Source organism: Gracilinanus agilis, chromosome 3, assembly GCF_016433145.1.
Source record: "Gracilinanus agilis isolate LMUSP501 chromosome 3, AgileGrace, whole genome shotgun sequence".
Taxonomy (NCBI): domain Eukaryota; kingdom Metazoa; phylum Chordata; class Mammalia; order Didelphimorphia; family Didelphidae; genus Gracilinanus; species Gracilinanus agilis.
The window spans coordinates 237,684,136-237,699,048 of record NC_058132.1 but is presented as its reverse complement, the minus strand read 5'-3'; positions in this window follow the sequence as shown (position 1 = coordinate 237,699,048).

The following is a 14,913-nucleotide window of genomic DNA, read 5'->3' as shown; positions in this document are numbered from 1 at the left end:
TCCAAAGTCTTTGTCTGTGAAATGCAAAGAGAGTGGAAAGGCAAGAGAGAGAGAGGGAGAGAGAGGGAGAGGGAGAGGGAGAGAGAGAGAGAGAGGGAGAGGGAGAGGGAGAGGGAGAGGGAGAGAGACAAAGATTACAAAGAGACATGCAGAGATTCCATTATCTGTTCTCTATGGTCATTACTGGGATTTTTTACTTACAGAGAGTTCTTCCTTTCAATGATATTTAACTTGTAGATGTCATATACATTTACCTATTTATATGTATGCATATTTGTAAGTGGATATGTGTGTGTATGTATAGTGGAAAGAGCACTGGATTTAGAGTCAAAGGACTAAGGAATCCCAACCATGTTACTTACCAGCTGGCCAACCTTAATCTTCTTTGGGTCCTAATTTCCTCATATGTAAAACAAAGGAATAGATAGCCTCTAAGGTCCCTTGATCTCAGTCAATTTTCTGTCTATTAAGAAGTAATACCCATTTCCTCCCCAGAATTAAGATTGTTGGTTTTCCAGAGCTTTCTTTCAATTTGTCCCATAGTTAAGAGCAGAGAGGAATTGTGTGAAATAAGTATGGTGTTTCCCTACGTAAATATCCACAGTCTTCCTTCTGTTCTGTAAGAAGAAAGTCTTTTATGATTTCTATTGCCAACATTATAATGGGTATGTAATGGCTTCTTGTCAAAACTAATTTTATTCTATAAATTGGCCCTTTGAGGTATTTATGACATTGGAATATGTTTGTACAATTATAATGGCTTTTCTTCCACCATGCCCATAATTAGTAAATTAAGGCTTACTTAAGTATGTACTAATGAAGCAGAATAAAAATTTTCTGTTACGATGAACTTTTATTACCTTTTGACTATCCCAGTAACTTTTATTCTGATAATATTTCTTTAAACTTAATTTTAAAACTTTCAGTTATAGCAAATCATGCAAAGTGTCCACTTTAATGTTAAAAAAATGTTTTTGGAGAGACTTTAGCTCAGAAGCTGTTAAAAAAATAAGCAAAACAAAACAACCTGTGGACTGACCTTTAACCTGTTGTTCTTTTCATTTAAGATTACTCTATTAATAAACTTGACTGTGAGTTGTTTGATTAGCATGCATGTTTCATACCTTCCCATATGGGCCAAATGATTCCATCAGCTGGAATCAACTTGTGTTTGTCTCCTAATAGCATTCAATTAGGCTTGTACTAGTTTTCTGTTTTGTTTTGAAACTGTTTTTTTTTTTTAAAAAAAAAAGCAACCAAACAACTCTTTCTTCAGGCTATGAAAATGTTTTTTTGTTGTGATTAAATACTAAATCCTTTTAAGTTGCCTTACATTGTGTTTGTACTTTAAAGGCAACATTAAAATGTTTGGGGATTAGTATCATGCTTTGGTGAAAAAAGTTATGCAAGCAGTATGGATATTACTTTAATCATTTTAAAATAATGAGTGTAAGGGGGAAAAAAGGAAGACTAGGGTTTTCTATATGGGGAAAAAAGACTATTCTGCTTTGCTCTTAACCAAAGCGGAAATATCTGTTTGTTTATTATGACCCTAGTGCTTCCATACCCAGTTTAACTTTCAAACAAAGCCATTTTCATTCCCTTTACCTCTTAATAATTGTTACCATGGCTAGTGGAAAAGGATAGCTAGCAGAGTGACCAGGGAAAGTATTTGCATACCAATATTTGATGACTGGGTTGATATTCTAAGTTCTTCTTTGCCTGACAACAGAAATCCAAGGAAGACCCTTAGCTATTAGATGACTATCTTTGTTATTATAAGATCCTTCCTCAAAGGATCAAACTAATAAATCAAATGCTCTGGTGGCTCTTGGTACAGGTAGCTTTAAGCATGCTCGAGGTCCAGAATCTAATGGTCAGAGAAAATGTTTAGATCACCTATGCTTTCTTTCTAAATTCTTTGTTCTCAGGTCCTCCTAAAGTGTAAATGAGATGTTCAGTTGATCCATAGGAGATCCTAAATATATGGTCATAGCTACTTTTATATTGCAGAATTCTTTTGAATACAGGAAAAATAACCTTTGTTCTAGAGGTAAATAGGAAAACAAAGCAAAAAAATAAAATCACTATTTTATATAAATTTCCACTGACTACTAAAAACTCAGAATTTTTCAAGCCATTGCATAAACATACTCATTTTAAGAAAAGGGTTTTTTTTCTGCCTTTGTACTTTTTTCCTTTAGAGTTTCATTTCATCAGCCTAAAAACAGATTTAAAGGATTGTATGGTGAATTTAAATGCGACTTTTAAAAAAGTTGGTTTGTGATCTTCATTATATCTTTATTATTAACTAATTAACAAAAAGAGAGGATTTTTGCATTCATACTTTTTTAGAAATTAGAGGTTTTGTTTAAAAAATAGAGAGGTCATAACCCTCACTATAAATATATATATATTATTTGGTAGGAATTATTAACTCCTTATTCCATTTAACAATTTTCTATCCTACTATTAAATGGAACCCTTTTGTTTTGAGCTCTACCTTCTGGTCCTTGTCTGTGTCAAATAGATGTTACCTTTCAGTTAAATGTAAAAACAGGAAGAATTATAGTTCAGAGAAGGCAACAGCAAGAAATTATTTACCAGGACCAAATCCAAAGTCTGGCAGTTATACTGATCTCTCCCTCCCCTTTTCATCTACCTTTAGATTTGCCAAGTTTTATTCATTTTGGCTTTATTTTGAAATGCATTACTGGTGAGTGAGGAAAGATTTGTACTGTGATTTCAGTGACTCACATAAAATATCTACATTTAAATTATAACTTTCCTTATTCAGAAGATGGATTTTTCCCCCTTTTTGTTTTAAGATGGGGTTAAAAGTAAAGGAAGGAAGGAGATGAAGGAGAGAGCAAGAGAAATACATCAGGAGAAATAAATTTTGTTTTATTAGCAGTTTTTTATTTATTCAAGCTTGGGTATGTACAGTATGTATTATTTAGATTATGAGTTCCTTGAGGGCAGAGATTAGCTTTTGCCTTTTTGATTTCCCAGTACTTAGCAGTGCCTGGCACATAGTAGGCATTTTGTTGATCTGTTTGTTAATTACTGTTTATTGATTAATTAATTAAATGAAACTTCATTTTCATGAATTTTTCATTTAAAAAATTCACTAAATTAATTTTTACTAAAATTTCACTCTAATGCTTCTGAAGATGGGAGATGACCTTGGGTTCTAGAAGGCTAAACTAGCTAAGCACAAGCTCTGGAAGGATCTATAAAACAGGAATGTTTTGCAGTACAATAGTCCTAAGAGATTTACTGTGTCTTTTATCTAATAACATGCCAAGCCATCAAAGGATGGCCTACAGGCATTTATTTTATTTTAATCACAGCAATTCTTAAAACTATCACCTAACAAAAAAAGGGGGCTATTATAATTTTCATTTTACAGATAAAGAGACTGAAGGTGAAAGGACTTGTCCAGAGTCACATAAGTAGTAAATGACAGAGGACAGATTTTAACTCAGGCCTTCCTGACTCCAAGCCAGGATTTATCCACTGGATTATCTATCTACTTCTAATTTTAATGACAAAAATAATGATTGATATATGCAATGGTAATCAGGCATGAGGCAACAAAAAATAATGCAAAGAATACTAAATTTGGAGGCAAAGGAACTGTGTTTGAATACCTTTTCTGTCATTTATCACCAATATGATCTTAATCAAGTCACTTGACTTCTGCAACTTTTCATTTAATTCTCTTATCCATAAAATAAGGAGTTGAATTAAATGCCCTCCATGGTTCCTTTCAGCTCTAATTCTGTATCATATGATTTAGAGAATGAGCTAAGATATTAATCCTGTTTTTATAGAAGATTTCAATGCAATCAATGAGTACCCAGTATAGTCACCCACAATTCATTTGTTTGAATATGCTTAGATTTATTAATAAATTATATTTAAATGTTTCCTAATACATTTATATTGTCTTAATCTTCTTAAAAGGATGTCATTATCATAATTATAATGACTGTAAAACCAAAACCATTCCTAATACATAATCCTTTTTTTACTTCATTGTGGATAAGGTATATTGTTAATCCGTTGCTCAGAAACCCCACAGTATTTAGTGGCTTGTAAAAAAATAGCATGCTTTCAACATCATTTCAATAGTACTTCAGGGAATTTAGTATCAGGAAGAAAAGAGGAAATGGTAATATAGTAATTGGTAAAATGAACGATGAAAAATTTCAGCTAAAGTTATTTAAAAGCTTAAAATCAAGATGTGCTGGTTTAAGACTAATTTATCCACAATCATTCAAGTGGCAGGATTTCCTATGTTAGGGACTGGCATATCAGGAAATAACATGAATAAAAGCACAGGGTAGAAATCAGTAAGTATGTTCTATGTTTGTTTGTTTTTTAAAGCCCTTACCTTCTGCCTTAGAATTAATACTGAATATAAAAAAGGAAACTGTAAGTAAATTAGGTGAACACATAATAGTTTACTTGTCAGATCTCTGGGAAAAGAAAGATTTTAAAACCAAGCAAGAGTTGGAAAAAAATACAAAGTATAAAATAAATAATTTTGATTATATTAAATTAAAAAGTTTTTGTACAAACAAAAACAATGCAACTAAAATCAGAAGGGAAACAACAAACTGGGAAAAAATCTTTATAACAAAAAATTCTGACAGAGGTCTAATTACTCAAATATACAATGAACTAAATGAATTGTATAAAAAAAAATCAAGCCATTCCCCAATTGATAAATGGGCAAGGGACATGAATAGGCAATTTTCAGTTAAAGAAATCAAAACTATCAATAAGCACATGATAAGGTGTTCTAAATCTCTAATAATTAGAGAAATGCAAATCATTAATGCATTGCTGGTAGAGTTGTGAACTGATCCAACCATTCTGGATGGCAATTTGGAATTATGCCCAAAGAATGCCAAAAGAACGCGTGCCCTTTGATCCAGCCATAGCATTGCTGGGTTTGTACCCCAAAGAGATCATAGATAAAAAAACAAACAAACAAAAAAAAACTTGTACAAAAATATTTACAGCCACTCTCTTTGTGGTAGCAAAAAACTGGAAAACAGGAATATGCCCTTCAATTGGTGACTGGCTGAACAAATTGAGGTATATGCTGGTGATGGAATACTATTGTGCTCAAAGGAATAATAAACTGGAGGAATTCCATGTATACTGGAAAGACCTCTAGGAAATGATGCAGAGTGAAAGGAGCAGAGCCAGAAGAACATTGTACACAGAGACTGATACACTGTGGTAAAATTAAATGTAATGGACTTCTGTACTAGCAGCAATGCAATGACCCAAGACAATTCTGAGGGATTTATGGAAAAGAATGCTACCCACATTCAGAGGAAGAACTACAGGAGTGAAAACACAGAAGAAAAACAACTGCTTGAACACATGGGTTAATGTGGACATGATTGGGGATGTAGACTTGAAAGAACTACACCAATGTAACTATCAATAATATGTAAATAAGTCTTGATTGATGACACATGTTAAAACCAGTGGAAATGTGCATTGGCTATGGGGGGAGCTGTTTAGGGGGGGTGAAGAGGAAATTAAGAAAATGAATCATGTAACCATGGAAAATTTTTCTAAAAAAATAAAATAATTAAAAAAAATAATAAAATAATACCTCAAAAAAAATCAATACTGTGTATTAGCTCCAAGGCAGAAGAGTGGTAAGGGTTAAGCAATGGGGGTTAAGTGACTTGACCAGGGTCACACAGTGTAAAGGTTAAAATTAATAATAATAAGATGATAAATAAAATAATAAGATGATAATTATATGAAATTATGTGGTCACCAATATTTATTATATCTTGAATCAGAAATTTATTTACAAATAGAGAGGAAACAATAAAGAAGAGAAATGTGAGGGGGGATAGAGAAGTTATCTATCCTATCAACCTAAATGTTCTGCCCTGGGTTGGCTTAATCCAGGCAGAAATTAATTAGCTTTCAACCAGGAAGGCTGATAGTAAGTAACCACATAGCCTCCTCCAAGATGGAATCTAGTCTCTTCTGAAGCTAAGAAAGTGGTTAGCCTTTTACTTACCCAACAAAGTAATCTAAGCGTCAGAGTCCAATAGAAGCTGAGCTCTATGCCCAAGATCCAAGCCTTAGTCTCCAGAGAAGCTCCCTCAAGGACTAAGACTATCTTCTGAAGACAATCTGCTCTGACGGAGTTTGGGGTTTGCTTTTTATGGTGACTTCTTGTCCCTACCCCTCTTCACAGGGGCCAATCACAGTTTCAAAATTGTTTAGCACTGCCCAGGGGGAAGTGTCTCTGGATGTACTTCTCACCTTCTGAAGATTAATTTCTCATCAAAAAGATTCACAGAAAAAAAAAAAAAGATTCACAGATTCCTGGCTGATTGAATTTCTCAGGGTATGAATTCTCTTAAGTACCTTGCTTCTCACCTAGTACTAAGTAGGGTGTTTAATCTTTTTTGATTCAATTCAAAAGTAGATAAGGGGGAGTTAGTTAATCCTGTCTTCAGTCTAGTGAGGTACTAAGTAGGGGTATTTAAGTTAGTGTTAAATCAGGATAAACAGAGTAAAGAATTCTCTTTTACAATAGCTAGGAAGTATCTAAGGTCTGATTTGAACCTAGGACCTTGCATGTCTAGGCCTGGTTCTCAATCTCAAGTATGCTATGTTGAAGGAACTGTCAGGGCCTATCTGTAGTAGTTAACTCATATTCTGAACAAGTGGAAAATATTATGGGAGGTGTTATGCAGATAAAATTTGGAAGTAAAATTTGCCTTTTATATGCTTCTATTTTTCTTTTTAGCTCTCCCTACCATCATCTTCTTTCTCAGAAAACAAAACAAAACAAAACAAAACAAAACAAAAATGCCTCTCTCCATCTTGGTGTCTCCATGGCTAAAGTGTAATTCAATAATTTGATTCAACAAATATTTACTAACTTTCTACTGCTTGTAAGGCACTGTACTAGGTTCTAGGGTTATAAAATCAAACTAAAAAGCAATTCCTGCCCTCAAGGAGGTTACATTTTACTGACAGAACATAATACTTAAAAAAATAGCTAGGGGTATCAGAAAAGAGTTCCTATAGGACTTGATAGCTGAGATATGCCTTGTGAAAAGCTAAAGATTCTTTTTTCCTTTCTTTTTTTTAGATTATTATTTTTTATTTTTTTAGAAAATCTTTTTCTATGGTTACATGATTCATGTTCTTGCTCTCTCTCCCTCCCACTCTTTTCTTCATGTGTCATCAATCAAGACCTATTTCCATATTATTGATAATTGTTCTAGGGTGGTCATTAAGAGTATACATCCCAAATCCTGTCTGCATCAACCCATGTGTTGAAGAAGTTGTTTTTCTTCTGTGTTTCCACTCCTGTAGTTCTTCCTCTGAATGTGGGTAGTGTTCTTTTCCATAAATCCCTCAGAATTGTCCTGGATCATTGCACTGCTGCTAGTGCAGAAGTCCATTACATTTGATTTTATCACAGTGTATCAGCCTCTGTGTATAATGTTCTCCTGGTTCTGCTCCTTTCATTCTGCATGAATTCCTGAAGGTCTTTCCAGTTCACATGGAATTCCTCCAGTTTATTTATTCTTTTGAGCACAGTAGTATTCCATCACCAACATATACCTCAATTTGTTCAGCCATTCCCCAATAGATGGCACACCCTTGTTTTCTAGTTTTTTGCCACCACAAAGAGCACAGCTATAAATATTTTTGTATATGTCTTTTTCCCTACGATCTCTTTGGGGTCCCAGCAATGGTATGGCTGGATCAAAGGGCAGGCATTTTTTAGTGCTCTTTGGGCTTGGTTCCAAATTACCATCCAGAATGGTTGGATCAATTCACAACTCTACCAGCAGTGCATTAATGTCCCAATTTTGCCACATCCCCTCCAACATTCATTTCTCTCTCCTGCTGTCATTTTAGCCAGTCTTCTGGGTGTGAGCTGATACCTCAGAGTTGTTTTGATTTGTATTTCTCTAATTATTAGAGATTTAGAACACTTTCTCATGTGCTTATTGATAGTTTTAATTTCTTTATATGAAAATTGCATATTCATGTCCCTTTCCCATTTCTCAATTGGAGAATGGCTTGATTATTTTGTACAATTGATTTAGCTCTTTGTATATTTGAGTAATTAAACCTTTGTCAGAGTTTTTTGTTATAAAGATTTTTTCCCAGTTTGTTGTTTCCCTTCTGATTTTAGTTGCATTGTCTTTGTTTGTACAAAACCTTTTTAATTTAATGTGATCAAAATTATTTATTTTACATTTTGTAATTTTTTTCTAAATCTTGCTTGGTTTTAATCTTTCCTTTCACAGAGATCTGACAACTATACTATTCTGTGTTCACCTAATTTACTTACAGTTTCCTTCTTTATATTCAGGTCATTCACTCACTTTGAATTTATCTTGGTGTAGGGTATGAGATGTTGATCTAAACCTAATCTCTCCCATATTGTTTTCTAATTTTCCCAGCAGTTTTTGTCAAATAGTGGATTTTTGTCCCAAAAGTTGGGCTCTTTGTGTTTATTATAGACAGTCTTGCTGATGTCACTTACCCCAAGTCTATTCCACTGATCCTCCCTTCTCTCTCTTTGCCAGTACCATATTGTTTTGATGACCACTATTTTATAGTATAGTTTAAAATCTGGTACTGCTAGGCCACGTTCCTTCACATTGTTTTTTTTTTCATTATTTCCCCTTTATATTCTTGATCTTTTGTTATTTCAAATGAATTTTGTTATAGTTTTTTCTAATTCTGTAAAAAAGTTTCTCAGTAGTTTGATAGGTATGGCACTAAATAAGTAAATTAATTTGGGTAGAATGGTCATTTTTATTATGTTAGCTCATCCTACCCATGAGCAATCAATATTTTTCCAATTGTTTATATCTAGTTTTAATTGTTTGGAAAGAGTTTTGTAGTTGTGTTCATATAATTCCTGTGTTTGTTTTGGTAGATAGATTCCTAAGTATTTTATATTGTGTAGGGTGATTTTAAATGGTGTTTCTCTTTCTAACTCTTGCTGCTTTGATGTGTTGGAAATATAGAGAAATACTGATGATTTATGTGCATTTATTTTGTATCCTGCAACTTTGCTAAAGTTGTTGATTATTTCTATAAGCTTTTTAGTTGATTCTCTAGGATTTTTTAAGTAGACCATCATATCATCTGCAAAGAGTGATAGCTTAGTCTCCTCATTGCCTATCTTAATACCTTCAATTTCTTTTTCTTCTCTAATTGCTACTGCTAGTGTTTCTAGTACAATGTTAAATAATAGAGGAGATAATAGGCATCCTGGTTTCCTGCCTGATCTTATTGGGAAGGCTTCTAATTCATCCCCATTGCATATGATGCTTGTTGATGGTTTTAGATATATACTGTTTATTATTTATAGGAAAGGTCTTTCTATTCTTATATTTTCTAGTGTTTTCAATAGGAATGGGTGCTGTATTTTGTCAAAGACTTTTTCAGAATCTATTGAGATAATCATGTGATTTGTGTTTGTTAGCTTGTTGATATAGTCAGTTATGTTGATGGTTTTCCTAATGTTGAACTATCCTTGTATTCCTAGTATAAATCCCACCTGATCATGATGGATAACCCTCATGATCACTTGCTGGAGTCTTTTTGCTAGTATTCTATTTAAGATTTTTGCATCTACGTTCATTTAGGGAGATTGGTCTGTAGTTTTCTTTCTCTGTTTTTTGTCTACCTGGCTTTGGAATCAGTACCATATTTGTATCATAAAAGGAATTTGGTAGGACTCTTTATTTACTTATTATGTCAGATAATTTGTATAGTATTGGGATTAGTTGTTCTTTGAATGTTTGACAGAATTCACTTGAGAATCCATCAGGCCCTGGCGATTTTTTTCTTAGTTCTTTGATGGCTTGTTCAATTTCTTTTTCTGATATTGGATCATTTAGGTATTCTATTTCTTCTGCTGTTAATCTAGGCAATTTATATTTTTGTAAATATTCATCCATATCACCTAAATTGCTATATTTATTGCCATATAATTGGGCAAAATAGTTTTTAATGATGGCCTTAATTTTCTCTTCATTAGAGGTGAGGACTCCCTTTTCATCTTTGATAGTGTTAATTTGGTTTTCTTCTTTCCTTTTTTTTTTATTAGATTTACCAGTGCTTTGCCTATTTTATCTGTTTTTTCAAAATACCAGCTTCTAGTCTTATTTATTAATTCAATAGTTCTTTTACTTTTGATTTTATTAATTTCTCCTTTGGTTTTTAGTATTTCTAATTTAGTTTTCATCTGGGGATTTTTAATTTGTTCATTTTCTAGTTTTTTATGTTTCATGCCCAATTCATTAACCTCTACCCTCCCTAATTTATTAATATAAGCAAGTGATTCCCAAAGTAGGCACCATCACCCCATGGTGGGTGCTGCAGCAATCCAGGGGGGTGGTGATGGCTACAGGTGCATTTATCTTTCCTATTAATTGCTATTAAAATTAAAAAAAATAATTTCCAGGGGCTCTAAGTAATATTTTTCTGGAAAGGTGGTGGTAGGCCAAAATAGTTTGGGAACCAATGATATATGCACTCAGTTATATAAATTTTCACCTTAGAACTGCTTTGGCTGCATCCCATAGGTTTTGGTAAGAAGTCTTATCATTGTCATTGTCTTCAATGAAATTATTAATTGTTTCTATGATTTGTTCTTTCACTAAATTATTTTGGAGAATTATATTATTTAATTTCAAATTAGTTTTTGGTTTGCCTCTCCATGTATTCTTACCAATAAGTATTTTTATTGCATTATATTCTAATAAGGTTGCATTTATTATTTCTGCTTTTTTGCATTTGTTTCTCATGCTTCTATGTGCTAGTACATGGTCAATCTTTGTGAATGTTCCATGTGCTGCTGAAAAGAAGGTGTATTCCTTTTTGTCCCTATTTAATTTTCTCCATATATTTATTAACTCTAATTTTTCTAGGATTTCATTCACCTCTCTCATATTTTTCTTATTTATTTTTTGGTTTGATTTATCTAGATCCAATAAGGGAAGTTTGAGGTCACCCACTAGTATAGTTTTGCTCTATCTCGTCCTTGAGTTCCACTAACTTCTCCTTTAGAAATTTGGATGCTATACCATTTGATGCATACATGTTGAGTACTGTTATTTCTTCATTGTCTATACTGCCTTTTATTAGGATGTAATTACCTTCCCTATCTCTTTTAACCAGATCTATTTTTACTTTGGCTCTGTTCAGAAATCAGGATTGTAACTCCTGCCTTCTTTTTCTCAGTTGAAGCCCAATAGATTTTTCTCCAACCTTTCATTTTTACTCTATGCATGCCTGCCTGTCTCATGTATGTTTCTTGTAGACAACATATGGTAGGATTTTGGTTTCTAATCCACTCTGCTACTTGCTTCCTTTTTATGGGTGAGTCCATCCCATTCACATTCAGAGTTATAATTATCAACTGTGTATTCCCAGACATTTTGATGCTCTCTCCTTGTCCTGCCCTTTCTTCTTTCACTATTTCCTTCTATACCAGTGTTTTGTTTTTAATCCATTCCCCTAATCCACATCCTTGTTGTACTTCTCTTTCTCCCCTCTCCCTTCTTATTCCCCTCTTATTCTTCTTTAGGGTCTTTTTAAGCTAACCCCCTTCCTATTGTTGCTTCCCTCCCCACCAGTCCTTTTTTTACCCTTCTACTTCTCTATAGGGCGAGAATCAATTCTCTGCCTCAATGGAGCTGATTGTTCTTCCCTCTTTAAATTGATTTCAGTGCACTTAAGTATTAAATATTTCTTCTCTCCTACCTCTTTACCCTTCCAGTGTATTGATATTCTCCTCTGTTTGCCTCATGAGCTTCTTTATGGAATATAAATTTAATCCATTTTGTTTGTTTCCCCATTTTTCTTAATATTATCTTTTCCCCCTCTAGTTTTTTATATATTTATACATACATACATACATACATACATATATATATGTATGTATGTATATATATATTTTTTGACATTTCATCCTATACAGTTTGTCACTATTCCCTCTAAGTAAACTTCTTCTAGTTAACCTATTGATAATAACAATTTTTAATATTTGCCAATATCTTCTTTTCTTTTAGGGATACAAATCAATTGAACTTATTGGGTCCCTTAAATAAAAGAATCCCCCCCCCAACTTTCTTAATTACTTTATGGTGATTCTCTTGCATTCTGTGTTTGGGCAGCAAACTCTCTGTTTAATTCTGGTTTTTTCTTTATGAATTGCTTGGAAGTGCTCAATTTTATTGAATGACCATACTTTCCCCTGCAAAAATATAGTCAGTTTTGCTGGATAGTTGATTCTTGGTTGTAGACCCAGTTAACTTGCTTTCTGGAATATTTTCCATGCCTTCTTGTCCTTCAATGTAGATGTAGGCAGATCCTGTGTTATCCTAACTGTGGTTCCCTGGTATCTGAATGACTTCTTTTTAGCAGCTTGCAATATTTTTAACTTGGTCTGGTAGTTTTTGAATTTGGCTATAATATTCCTGGAAGTTGTCAGTTGTGGATTAAATGTAGGATGTGATCTGTGGATTCTTTGAATTTCTACTTTTCCCTCTTGTTTGAGAATGTCAGGGCAGTTTTCCTGGATAATTTCCTGTAGGATGATGTCTAAACTTTTTCTTTTGTCATGATGTTCTGGTAAACCAATAATTCTTAAGTTGTCTCTTCTAACTCTGTTCTCCAGATCTTTGGTTGAATCAATGAGGTGTTTCATGTTCTCCTCAAAATTTTCATCTTTCAAATTTTGTTTTATATATTCTTGCTGCCTTGTGAAATCATTTGCTTCTAGTTGTTGAGTTCTATTTTTTAAAGACTGAATTACATCCCTAGCTTTTTGGCTATTCTTCTACTTCTGGTCTGATTTTCTTTGTAGATCATCTTTTGCCTTTTTTGGCTTCATTTTCAAGCTGGTTAGTTCTGACTTTTAATACCTTATTTACTTGTTTTGGTTCATGTATTTCCTTTTTAAAATTGTCTTCTGCCTCTCTTGATTGCTTTTTGAGTTCCTGAAGTTCTTTAGTTAATTGAATTTTGAGATCTTCCAAAGCCTGTGTCCAATTCACTGGAGCTTCCTCCTCTTCTACATTATTTGCTCTCTTTTACTTCCCTAGAAAGAAGCTGTCAATTGCCATTTCTTTTCTCTTTTTCTGCTGTTTTCTCATATTTTTTCCTTCTCTGTTCTGCTGGTTTAAGCAGATGGATTTAATGAGCTTTGATGAAAGATCTTCCCCCAACTTGTCATGGAGGTTTGTATATATGTTCTCTGCAGTCTATGGAGGAGGAGTGTTGGAGTTTCCCTGCCCTCTGAAGATTTCTTGTCTGTCCAATTAATGGGATTAAGCCTGTATTGATTAGATTAGTCTGTATTGCTTAATGAGGTTAAAACCTCAAGAAGGGAAAAAAAAGTGGGGGGACAAGATGGAGTGTCTTTGCTGAGCTGTCCAGTAGTACTGTCCCCCTGCTCTGTCCTGCTGTTTGACCTGGTTTTCTTTCCTCTTGAAGCCCTTTGTTCTCTATCTTGGTGTGGTAAAGCCAGGTGGTCTGAGGTTTGACTTCATCTAAGCTGCCATCTTCTGAGCTTTTTTTGCTGTGTTTTTCTGGCTTTCTCCTCCAGCCACCTCTCTGGTACCTGTGTTCGACTCCCCAGTCCAGCGCCAGCAAGGGCCTTTCTCCAGGACAGTGTGCCCACCTGCCCAGAGATATTAGGGGCCACTGGAAACTCAGCACAGCATGTAGGGGAGGGGTCCTGGGATTCCCCTTCTATACCCTCAGACCTGACAGTTCAAGAATTCAAGCCTTTTTCTTGGGGTACCTCTTGAGCTGTCCAGCAGTAGGATCCCCCTGCTCTGTAGTGTTAGATTTGGTCTTCTTTCCTCTCCAAGAGCATTGTTTTCTATCTTGGTGTAGAAAGGGCATGGAGGTTTTAAGATTTTCTCCAGAAGCTAAAGATTCTAAGCGGCAACAGTGATGAAGTATATTCTAGGCATGCAGGACAGCTTGTAAAAAGATGTGAAGAGATGGAATAAGGAGTTCTGGGAATAGCAAGTAGACCAATTGGCTAAAGCATATAATGTATAAAAGGCAGTAATGTGAAATATTTCTAAAGGAGGCTGAACTAGAAAGGACTTTAAATGCCAATATGTTTGTTTTATCTTAGAAGAAATAGAGAACCAATGAAACTTCTCAAAAGGAAAATAATAAATAACTGCACTAGAAATATGATTTTGGCAGCTCTGTGAAGGATGGTTGGGGGAGAAGGGATACTGAAACACTTGTACAAGTGAGAGGTGATATGAGTATAAACTAAGGTATGTGTAGAGATGGGATGATTGGGTGTGATATTTTGGAGGCAAAAATATGAAGAATTTAGCATTTTGAGAAGCATTTTGAAGTAAGAATGCCAACAAGATTGCAAACTACACTGAATATTTAGATGGCATTCCCTTGGTTTGGAAGAGAAGCTTAAGAATGAAGATGAGGAGTTCTATTTTGGGCATATTGAGTTTGACTATGTGACAGCCAGGAGAAAATATCTAGCAGGTTGCTGATGATGTGGAACAGCAACTTAGGAGAGAAATTAGGTCTGTTTATTTCAGATGTAGTTTATATAAAATGTTGGTCACCAATCAATAAAATTGGCCAATAGCAAAAGCTCATATAGACCAAATCAAAGGTCTTTGAAGCTAGAGATAATGTCTAGGAGTACTTTGAGGTGGGAGAAATGGCAACTTGAAAAACCAGGTTAGAAGTTATTTAAATAATTCACAGATGAGGTTTTAAGAACTTGTAATACCACGTGATATTCCACAGAAAGCCATGTTCATATAAATTCTCTAAGAACTGAGAGTTCCTTTTGCTCTTAATGGAACTAAATTTGACTGA